General features: G+C 48.3%; 1 long non-coding RNA gene across 1 annotated transcript; it reads left to right on the top strand.

Moving 5' to 3' along the window:
- The first annotated feature begins 6,949 nt into the window (after positions 1–6,949).
- On the top strand, positions 6,950–8,788 carry LOC309446679. Its single transcript, XR_014185486.1, has 3 exons — positions 6,950–7,097; positions 7,928–8,037; positions 8,701–8,788. It is a non-coding gene; the product is annotated as an uncharacterized lncRNA (long non-coding RNA).
- The last annotated feature ends 2,705 nt before the right edge of the window (positions 8,789–11,493 follow it).

Genomic DNA, 11,493 nt, shown 5'->3' on the forward strand with positions numbered 1-11,493 from the left:
CTGGTTGCGGCAGTGACGTCCCTGCCGCTCCTCCTGGCAGCGTGTGTCTCCTGTTTCCTCTGGCTCGGGCAGGGGCTCTTCTTTCCCCCTTCACCCCACCCCACCCCACCTTCTGTGGTACCCACCTGTTCACTTGCAACCAAAAAACAATAACCACTGTACTCAGTTAATCCATAGGAAAATCCCACATCGGCACAGAAAAGGTGGGGACAGGCACTCACGCGTTTTCCCCCAAGGGCCTTGGGCAATGGAAATTTTCTCAAGTTCCATTCATTAATGAAATAGATGAGCAGTTATGTAAGGTCATGTGAGGAAAGTGGTTGGGCTTTGGTCAATGAAAGAGTTAGTCACACATCACCGAGCTTGATGAGCCTGGGAGGAAATGTGGAGCCACCCTTTGACTGTTCAAGGACTCAAAAGAGAATTTTAGCCATAAATCCTCATTACCCTCTGAGCTCGGGCACCACCTTTACAGACTAGGCACTGCAGAAGGCATGTGGTGGTGCTAAGCAAATGCAGGGGATTAAGAGCTGTTGAGATCCCCCCCCACCTCCCCCTTCCCAGATCACTCACCCCTCCTGAACAACTTAAGCAACAACCTAATGATTTTGGGGTGCAATTGTGCTGTTTTGCATCCTCTCAGCCAGTCTGCTCTGGAAGCACTTGGATTAAGTAAAAGAACATCGTATGCTTCGGCAGTCACAGGGCAGATAAAACCTGTGTTAGGTCTCTCAGGAACCACTAGGACATTACTAGCACTAGTTGGGAGAGGATTTTCAAGAATCTCTTATGAAACTTTCTCATTCCCAAAGGTTGTTCCTAGTTTGGAACTGTTGTCTCTCCAACTTTGAATCGAAGATGACATCCATCGTACACCATTTCCCTTGGACAGACTGCAGGAAGCAGAGAAGATAGGGCATGGACTGGGTTCCACACTTCAGTACCCAGTTAGATATGGTCTGGAATAACATTCTCCCATTTCTCACTGTCTCTTGTTCTTTCTCCTGAGAGCCCAATCAGGAGTCCTCCATTTCCCCAAGTCTGGGTAACTTTGGTCCTTGACTCTTCTTATTTTCTGCTTTGAGGCTTGCAGGTCTGACTTTTAGACAATGACATCTTGCAGAAGACAATCAAACCAGCCTTGTTTCCTCTCGTTCACTTTAATCCCTGTGTGTCAAATAACCAGCTTCAATCTACTTGTGTACTTTCACCTTGCAGCCAGTCTCTTGAAGGTCGTTTCTGAGCTATTGCACTAGCAGGGCAGCAAGACTTGGCTGGCAGCCTCCACAGGACGTGGAGCAGCCATCACCTGGCACAAGCTGTCAGCAGGACTCGTGGGCTGGCGAGCCCAGAGGGCAGAGGAGGCCTGGAAAGGGAGCTTGTGTGGGGCAGGTAGGGAGGATGTGGCTGTCAAGGTGTATCTGAAGCATTGTTTGATGCCTGAAGACTGGGAATAAGTGGGAATTGTGTAACCCAAAGTCCCTCCCATGTTCACTGGTCTTCCCCAGAACTGTGAAACCCTGCTGTGAGGTGCTCGCCCTTACAGCCCTGCTCAGGGCATCCTAACCCATCCAGAAGGGGCTGCATTGTGGGGTGCAGATTCAGCTCCCAGTAAGAGCCCAGCTGTCTCCCTGAGCAGATGGTTTCCATGAGGAGCCACATTCCTGACCGTGAGGAGCTGAAAGGAACGGGTACGGGATATGCCTTAAAATAGACAGAGATATAGGAACAGAGTTCAGGTCCCAGGCAGCGTGGACTTGTTGGCATCTCAGGCGTTTGTTCACAAAAGCAAGTGCAACGGAAGCCAAAACCGCCTCAGCCTTGGTTGCAAGTGTTACTGGTAGCCCTAGGGCCATCTTCACTCACGTAAATTATTCTGGTTCAGATGTTTTTTTCCAGCCAAATTCCTCTCTGTTTTATTGTTTTCTGCTTTTCCACAAGCCAAGCTGAGTGGGGAAATAGATTCCCGCTCTCCCAAAGGTTCAAAGAATTGAGGAAAAATATGTACTTTGAATTGAGAGAAAAAAGTTAAAAATGCTTTTCAAATAATTTATATTTTGCTAGGGGAAAAAAAAAAAGCTCTTTTTGAAATATTTTATTGCAGCAACCTTAAAATGTTTTCTTATGTTTTTTAACAACTAAGTGTTGTAACTCTGTGATGATTTTTTTTTCTTTCTTTAAAAATACCTAAATGTTATGACACCTGGAAAAGGGATCCCCTCAGCAAAGTTTCAAGCCAAGTTCTTTGAAAGCAGCTCTTCCCCAGAAATGGTTTAGTTGTGAGAAATCAGCATTAAAATTTGAGAAAAGTTTGGTGAAAGGTTTCCAGCAAATTCTCCTGAAACCTGTATCTTTGAGCTGTAAAGCTGCTCCTGGCGTTTGGCAAACCAAGTAGTGACGGGTTGCAAGACAGAACTTGATGGCAGCTGGAGAACTCGATGAGATGAATGTCTCTTGGCTTCCTTTCTTACTCTGGCTACATAGTTTGGCTTCGCTCTTTGAAATAGTTGTTATATACACACACCCCGCCCCTCCATCCCCATAAAAATAATACACCACAGCATTGGTTGTGTCTGTAAAATACTCAGAGCAATACAGAGTTCAAAGTCCTGTTGGGACAGTGCACTGCAGGCAGGAAAGAGCCAAGCACTGGCAGGTCAGGGGGCAACATTGGTGAGCCGAAGAAGGAGAAATCAGTTTTTCCTTGCTGCCCACCCTTAGCCCTCCAGCCAGCACAGCCTGACTGCCTTGCAGCATCTGCTGGAATATGTGGCACCAGGTGACCGCGTGAGTTAATTATTAAACAAAATGGAGTCATTATTCCCTGTGCCACCACTGTTCCTCACATAAATCTGCTGCTTGGTAGAAATAGGATCCTGTGCAATGAGAACAAATAAACCTTTCTGGGATGAGCAGACTTTCCTGTGCTGGAGAGCTGCTCCCACTTCACGTCTCTGGAGCTAGAAGAGTGATGCACTTGGTCTCCATAAAGGTGGGGTTTGGGAAAGACAGATGAAAGTGACTACAGAGACTCATGTCACTGATTTCCATGAATAATCTCCCCAGCTGTTAGCCTGGGTACAGAGCCATTCCCGTATGAGAGAATACATTACTACTAGTAACATTTCGGAGTCTGAAAGGAAATATTTTAAAGTTACCTTTGGCATTTCAAGGCTAGCACAATTTCCACCAGGCTTCCTTGGACCTCTAGATCAAATATTAACTCCTGAATGAGATGCCGAGGCCCCAGCAGGCTGTCAAGCAGCAGTGCAAATGAGGAGACACTCTGGGACAGAGATGGTGAGGTAGCATCCAGTACATTAAAATCCATGTGTGACTAGTTTCACCTGACAGACACACAGGAGAAAACAAAGGCTTACAGGTGAGCTCCAAAGATGCCAGCCACCCAGGAAGAGGTATTCTTCACTGAAAGAGCTGGTTACCTTAGCTCAGGGAGGGGATAGCACAGAGCCAGTCTGGTTTCTCTGCTCTGAAGCCTCTCTGAAGCTCCTTCTTTCACACAGAGGGGGAAGGTTCTCTCCTCTGTGGCTACAAAACGTGGCAGGGGTGGGAGGTCCGGGAAGTCCATGTTCTGGGGCAGGAAGGGTGTATGGGCTGAAACCCCTCTGCAGAGCTCTGGCATGCCCCTAGGCTGCAGGAGGGCCCTGGCTCAGGGGTAGGCAGCTGAGATGGTGGTAGTGGGGTGGGTCAGGTCAAGGGACTCAGGCATTGTTTAGATGTTCGGTTCGCATCCATAAAGTGGTGTTTAGGTGCTTAAACTACTGTGCAGAGATAGACGCTTGAGCCTCCGCTTTTCACCACCCAGCAGAGCAGCCCCATGGAGCCAGGGCACTGCAGCGTGGCTGGGAGGAAACAGATGGGCAACATTGTCTGTTTCCCCAGGGATTTACTTCCTGAGGATCTGTGCTCCAAGCGTTTTGGCAGGCAGCCTCTGTACATGACACAGGCTTTATGCTCTCCCTGTCTTTGCTGGCCAGTGACAAGCTGAGTTGGTCCTTTGCTGCTCTTCTTGAAGAGGGCAGACCTCTTGTGGAAGGAATCCTCCACCTCTGCCACATGCTGTAATAGCAGGGAAACAGTAACACAGAGGTCCTGTGGCCTAGGCAAAGCCAAAAAGTAAGGTGACTGGCAAGACTGGCCATGGGAGCTGGGGCTCCTGGCTCATGGGAGCCAGCTGGTGGCCTATATTGCTTCCCCAAATGTTTGAAGGGACAACACCAGGCACACGCTTGCTCCTGCTGGGTTCATTCAGGTGTGGCTGTGGTGGCTCTTGCTTTACTTCAAGAGTTTACCTTGGCCCTTTCCCTCTTGCTTCATTGGCACCCTGTGAAAGGACTGCAGTGACCCTGGTTGCCCCCTGGATGCAGACGGACTGTCAGGAGTAGACTGAGGAGTCAAGAAATGTGCATGCTCCAGGGCTGACTACAGGCTGGCTAGCTGTGCTTGCGGGCTGGCTAATGCCTAGCTGTGGCTGAACATGAGGCATGTGGTGAGGTTCTGTCCCACTCCTTGCACATATTACATGCAGAGGGGTATTGCCCCACTCCTTGCACACCTCTGCAGTGCTGTGTTGTGACCACCTTCCTCGCCTGGAACTCGTAGAATCACAGAATAGTTTGGGCTGGAAGGGACCTTCAAAGCTCATCCAGTCCAACCCCCTTGCCATGAGCAGAGACATCTGCAACTAGATGGGGTTGTTCAGGGCCCAGTCCAGCCTGGTCTTGAATGTCTCCAGGGATGGGGCATCTCCCACCTATCTGGGCAACTTGTTCCAGTGTTTTACCACCCTCATTGTAAAAAATTTTTTCCTCATGTCTAGCCACAGTCTTCACATGGCTGCCAGCCTGCACTGTAGCCTCTTGGCTGTGATGTTGGGCATTCTCCCCTGTCCTAGGGTGCTGGGTATCACTGCATGCCCAATGCAGCCCCTTTGATGAGGCACCTGTTCACTGACTGCTTCAATGCCACCAGAGCCACCCAGCCATGCACCGCCTCTGCTTCAGGAACACAGGTGCTGCATGAGAGGTCTGTAGTAACTTGCAGAGGATATTCAGCAGGCTGCTAAAGTTAAAGAAAACTGTTGAGAAAAGGGGTTGACACCTGGGACTCCGGGGCTCTGTTGTCTGTTTTATCACTGACTCTCCTTCACTCTGCTCACCCATCCTCTCTAGATAGCATTGCAGGGAGATGGTGCAAAGGGGACACTGTCTGCAAAGACTGGGAAAGCCTGGAGGTGAAAAAAAGGCACATCTCAAAAGCTGACCTGCTTCAGGAGCACTGCACTGTTTCATTTCTCACTGAAGCAAGCAAGGGCACATCTCCATGGGGTGGAAGGGACAAAGCTCATCTCCTTGACTGTCTTCTGAGCTGACTAGATGTGAAATAGCTCCAGTTCAGGGGAAATACAGGTGCTCAAGGCCTGTGGCTGAGTTATTGTACCCTGCCTCTTGGTGTCTGCAGTCTGCATGCTTTCCAATTCCATATGTATACTGCCGACATAAACCATAAGGCAGCCTTCCTCTCTTTTTCCTCTCTTTTTCCTCTCTTTTTCCTCTCTTTCTTTCCCTGAGCAACTCAGAGGCAGTTTGTGATCTGGCTCTGGACAGCAGCTAACTGCAAAATGTGTTAAATGAATGTTGATTCTCTATTTCCAAAATTGGCTGATGCAGAAAGCTTTGAGTACACATGGAAAAGTCCCCTCTAGTGCCTTCCCCACCAGGTTTTCTTGAAAGTTTGGCTGACTGAGGATATAGGGGCAAGCTGGTTGCTCTCAGGTCATTCTGGACTGGTTCACAGTGACCCCCTGAGCTGTGCCTCTCCCCTCTACTCCTGCCTCCCTGCTTGTCAGAGTGTCAGTCTAACCTTTGCAGAGGAAGAAACACCACTCTATAACTGGACAACCAGTCTCATCTGCTGAGCAACAGAGCCTTGCAACTCAGTGCTTTGTGGACTCTCAGCATCTCCTCTACTTCCTGGGCAATAGACATGCAGGCAGTTTCTCAGGACAGCTCTCTATAAAATATACAGCATCCCAGCAGGACCAGGGTGTCCCAAGGATACGTCGTATTGCTTAGGCTCAGCTTAGCCATAAATCACTGTTTACAGGTGGATTTGATTTACTTAGAAATGTGAGTGAGTCTGGTTCATAGACAGACAAAAGTTCCAAATAAAATACACAAACGTCATGCAGAATTGCGGTTACTTTCAGCAAAAATAAGTCCCTCTGCATGCCTCAGCATCTTGGCTAACTTGTGAGGCTGACTGGTCTGTGCCCTTAAACCAGGACTAAAATGCTGAGAGAGGTCCTAGAGCTTCATCTTTTCTTCCTTGGGTGTTAAAGGTGCTTAAGGAGACACCAGGGCATATGCTCTGGGTAGCTGGCATCTTCTTTCACCTGAAGGGCAATGGACAAACCTTCTTCACTTGCCCCTTACAAACCTGTTTCCTTAGCTGTTGTGATGGGAAAACACAGGGAACTAAGTGATTTTTTTTTCTTCCCTCCTTTCCAAAGATACTTTATTTATTGTTTCTACTTTACACCTGGACTGGATGTTATTCCTGAATTCAGATGTTGAAGTGTTTTCCTGTGCCTGCAGCCTCCTTGTAACCGTACAAGCTACAGATCAGGAGATATGTATCACAGCAGGGGATCTGGCACAGTGTGCCTCTTTCTTCCTCTGCTTGGAAAGAGCAGAGACAAATATTAGTTTGAGATGAAAGTGAATGTCTTCACTTTGTTAGAAACAGGGCACTGATAATGACTCTACCTCACATGCTTGGCTAGCCTTGTGCCATGCCCTGGGAGGCTGCCAAACTTGCGTTCAGCTGATCCCTCGTTATCTGTGAGGGAACGCAGAGCCAATGCCCACTCAACGGGACTTTGTCCTCCTGATGGCAGGCAGCTTATGAAACGTCAGCCTTTGCGTGTGCTGGCATGGCAGGAAGGCTCTGTCCCTCACAATAGCGGCGTTCTCTATGGGCTCAGCTGGGAAAGGCTAGCACAAAGTTAAACTTGAGCACAGGCAGGCTCAGAGCACTTTTCAGCAAGGTCTCATCAGTTATTGGCAGTACCTGAGGTGAGGTCTGTGAGCTGGATGGGCTTTCCACTGCATCGGTATATGAACCATGGGGTGTGCAAGCACGTGTATGTCCATACTTGCATGTGTTTTCTGTGCATGTCGACTAAAAGCCACAGACTTTAAGAGCTGTTAATCATCCACCACGTTTCGTATATTCTGTGTATGGGGGACAGGGCAGTGTGGGAGGCCCAGTCCTCCTTATGGAGTACCACACTGTCCAGACATGGTGCTTTGAGCTGTTGCTATCACAGTGATCTGTGTGTTGCTGCTACAGACCCTGTTTGCATGGAGCACATATTTGCCAATTCAATTAAGTCTTCCCTGTCCAGAGATGCTTTCAAATGTGAGAAAATCCTGTTCTAGGTTCTATAGTCCTTTCAAAGGGCAGGTTTAACTGTTGAGTTGATGCCTTTGTGTTTGGATCTGCTGCTGGCAGGATCTGGTCCATCTTCTGAGCACGTGTTGGCCCTATGGCTGTTTATCAGTAAAGGTTAATGAGGAGATGGGGCTCTAAAGAGTGTGGCCTTGTTCCTGCCAAGAGCTGAGCTGGGAGACCTACCTCTGAGCCTGTTTTGTGCTAGCTGCTCACAGAGGTAGCTCTGCCTGTGCCCTGACTGAGAGAGCAGGACAGGGTACTTGAGGCAGTTCTCTCTGGCTAGTAGGAAGGTAATTCACTGGCATGGCTGTGGTTTCCAAAGTAATCTGCCCTTCTATTGGAAATCAAACCAGCTGACACAGGCAAGGGGAAATGTTTGTTCAGTTTGAGATCAGAGGCCCTTGTTTTGAAAGCTCAGTTTTATCCTCAGTCCTAACTTCTCTCCATACAGCATTAATCACTGGTCTGGGAACAGGGGATTTGAATTGTCTCCAGAGCTATACAAGCAGATTTTGGTGGCTCCCAGTAGTGCTCTGTAAATAAGACCCAGCAGACAACTGTGTAAGTAAACAACTTCTTTGCAAGCACCAGTGCCTTTCTCTGCAGGCTACTTAGTCTGGCAGAGGATGCAATGTAAGGGTTCTGCAAGATTTTGCAGGGACGGCCTAAGCACCACACACAACAGGCAGGGACAATCTGCAAATACCAAATGACAGTTTTACCAGCCGCTTCTCTGCAGCTTGGCAAGAGCAAGATTTGTGTCAGGGAGCCAGGAAACCAGCTGTGTTGCAGAAACAGCTGTGCCGTGACATCATCTTTGTCCCTTGGTGTGTATGTGTTTCAACATAGGCTTTAATTACACAAGAGTGAACTTACCTTGCCTACAGGGCTGGGTTGGTTACAAAGCAGTTCGTGTCTGCTGGAGGAAAGGCATTGGTTTGGGAGAAATGAGTGAGGGACAAATTATCTTTTAATACTTCATGATAGACTTCTAGAGCAGGGCATTCTAGTGCAACTGAGAGTAATATATGTCCTGAGACCTTGCCAATATTTTTTTTTTGACATTTTTGGATCATTTGCATAGAACATTTCAGAAATTCTTTGTGTGGACATGTGTGGTTAAAAATTTAGAGAAAACGAGTGCATTTGCCTTTTAAAGTGTTCATTTATATTAAAAGGCTATTTTTCTCTTAAATAATACCTGTTTTGCTTTCTTTTTTCCAGCTGGACAATATTGCCTAGCCCTCGGGTGCCTGATGCTATCAGTCAAGGCTCAAATTATTGAACCACCAAGGATATAAATAAATGCCGCTAAATGGTTTAGCTCAATGGCCTTTGCCCTTCCTGGGGATGGAGCTCATCTTCCATCAATATGATTAGCAGAGGAGATTGTGTATTGATTAATTGTCCAAATTCATTTCTCAATAGGTGGCAGCAGCCTGTGATGCATGACCTTTTCCACTGAAGCCAAAGAACCACATTTTGCTCAGGTGCCCAAATCCCTCAAGCTCTCCTGGGAGGCCCCATGCTAAGCTGTCTCAGTGAGGGTAAATGACCTCCCAAATTCCTCCAGGATGCCTCTGGGGCAGAGCTGAAGCTGCCTGGCAAGTGGGGGGAAAATCTTCTGCTACTTGTCTCTCAGGCAAAGAATCCTGAATGTGCAGACCTTTGCAAAAAACAAAGCACAAAATACAGCCCAGCGTGTAGGTGTGCACCAGGGCGCACACACAGCTCACGCGTTGGCCAGTGCATTGCTGGACCGGCTGCTTAATCACCCCATCTGGGCATTGTCTGTATAATCGGTGTTTTCCTGCCGGGGCTGGAGCGCAGTCAACCGGGCGTTGCTGCTTTCCCGGGGAGGAACTCAAAGTCCCACGGGCAAGGGAGTGCTGGTGCAGCTGGATGAGGCCCCAGCATTTTCAGCACAGTGTGTCCCCAGAGTCTCCAGAGCTGGCACTTTGTGCTGCCTGTTGTGCATGCAGCAGTAGGAGCTTCAGTGCGAGAGTTAACCTGTTCTTAAGCTCCGCAACAGCACATGGGCATTTCTGCCGCTCTTGGATGGATATTGCTTTTTCCCAGCAGGGCCTGGCCCTGGGACAAGTGGGATAAAGAGGTGGCATTCACGGGCACTATTCTTGTCGCTGCCACACAGTGTGACCTTGACCAAGGCCAACAGGAGGTGAGGTGAGGTGAGACCGTCCCGTGACGCGGATGCCGTCCTTTGCTGTGCCATGGCAGTTTGCTTCTCAGCCCAGTAAGTGGGAGCGTCGTGTCACTCGTTCAGGACAACACCACCCTATCTGGGATGGAAACTTAACAGAGAACACACATGTGCTCTACCTGAGTAAAGCTACCCAGCAGTGTTACGCAGAACAGTGCAATACTCAAGCAAAGGAAACAGGAGAGCTCTGGGGAGGACTGTGGTTCAGGTGTTAGTAAAGAGGACTGAGAGGTATGACACTTGGACTGAGGTGCTGAAGATGTGTCCATCATTTCTGCCTTCACCTGAGTTAATTGTCTAGGACCAGGGAGTCTAGGCAACATGGTCAGGTGAAGAAATCTTCAACAAAGGCACACCACCTGAGTCTCCCACCCCCTGGCAGCTCTCACCCAGTGCTGAGGGGCAGGCAGCAGAGGTGTTTATAGCTGCCTTCTGTCAATAACAAGTTGGTTACTAAAACTCTGTCTGTCACTGTGATGTACAACACAAGTAGTAGTAGCTGCTTACCTGCTGCGGAAATGAGGTTGCTGACTCAAACTTGTAATGGGAATTGCTGTCTTGAGGTAAGGCCGCTGTATGTTGTGGCCTTGTGCTGCTGCAGCCCGCCCTAGTTGCTTTAAGTCAGCAAGTCACTTCAGAGCTGGGGGCTGGATAAGGCTAAATTAGGATTACAGCTTCTGTGCTGATGAAATCTCACAGCCCTTTTCAGGAGTTCAGATTTTCAGTATAGAGAGGAATGTGCTTAGGTCATTCCTACCGTACCTTCTGAGCAAATATCAGAGCAGAAGTTTTTCAGGCATGTTAGCGTGTTCTTCCCTGCTACTGCATTATTTGAAGTTCAAGGAAAAGCTTGTGGACTGGGAATGGTGAGGAAAAGCAACAAGGAGAAAGGAAAAACTAAACCCAGCAGAGAACGGAAAGAGGAGATGTGGATGGCTCGAGGTCAGGGACCAGGGAAGCATGAGTCCAGGAACCTGCGGAGGAGGAGAGGCTGCAGGAGGAGCTGCAAAGGGCAAAGGGAAGGGACAAAATGAAGCTGGAACACCAGGAAAGATAGGTCTGTGTGAGTGGGGATGCTTTAAGACAAATCATCACCCTGTTACAAAAGGGGATCTACAGCTGAAAAGGAGCCTGACAGGAAGAGAGAATAATTCAGTGATTTCCTTCACGTTGAGACAAATGAGGGAGCCAGATTCCCATTGAAATGAAGGAAGGATGACTGCAGACACTGCTGAAGGCACTTTATATACCTGAACAAAACATGTCCTAAGAGAAGAAGGGCAAATCCATGGCCCAGACATTACAGATACCTTGGGAACTGCTGCCAGCAATGTGTTGTCTCTTCAAAGACATTCACAGAAACAGGGCTCTCCTTGGCAGGTTGAGTGTGCATGTGGAGGCGGGCAGCCTGCTGGGAGTGAGGCAGCTGAGACAAGTTTTAAACTAAGACACAGGGAGGAAGACTTGGAATTTTGTGTGGGCTCTTTAGTTGGAGTTTGTGTGGTTTCCATGCTGACTTTTGATGAATAGTTGAAAGAAGAGCATAGATATTAAGATACAGTGATGACTAGAGCAACATATGAGAGCAGGAGTGTAATGCTAATTTGAGCAGAAAACTGACACTCCATCCAAGATTATATAGCCAGTATATGTGGGACACTGGAAGAAACAATGGAAGTGCCTGAATGCTAAGACAAGGAGCTCATACATACACTAGGGTATAAACTATGTATACCACAGCTTTTGGAGGCAGGACCGACAGCTGTCAAAGCTGGACCACTGAGACTGGAAGATGT

Source organism: Streptopelia decaocto (genome assembly GCF_964273445.1).
Source record: "Streptopelia decaocto genome assembly, chromosome: 1".
Taxonomy (NCBI): Eukaryota; Metazoa; Chordata; class Aves; order Columbiformes; family Columbidae; genus Streptopelia; species Streptopelia decaocto.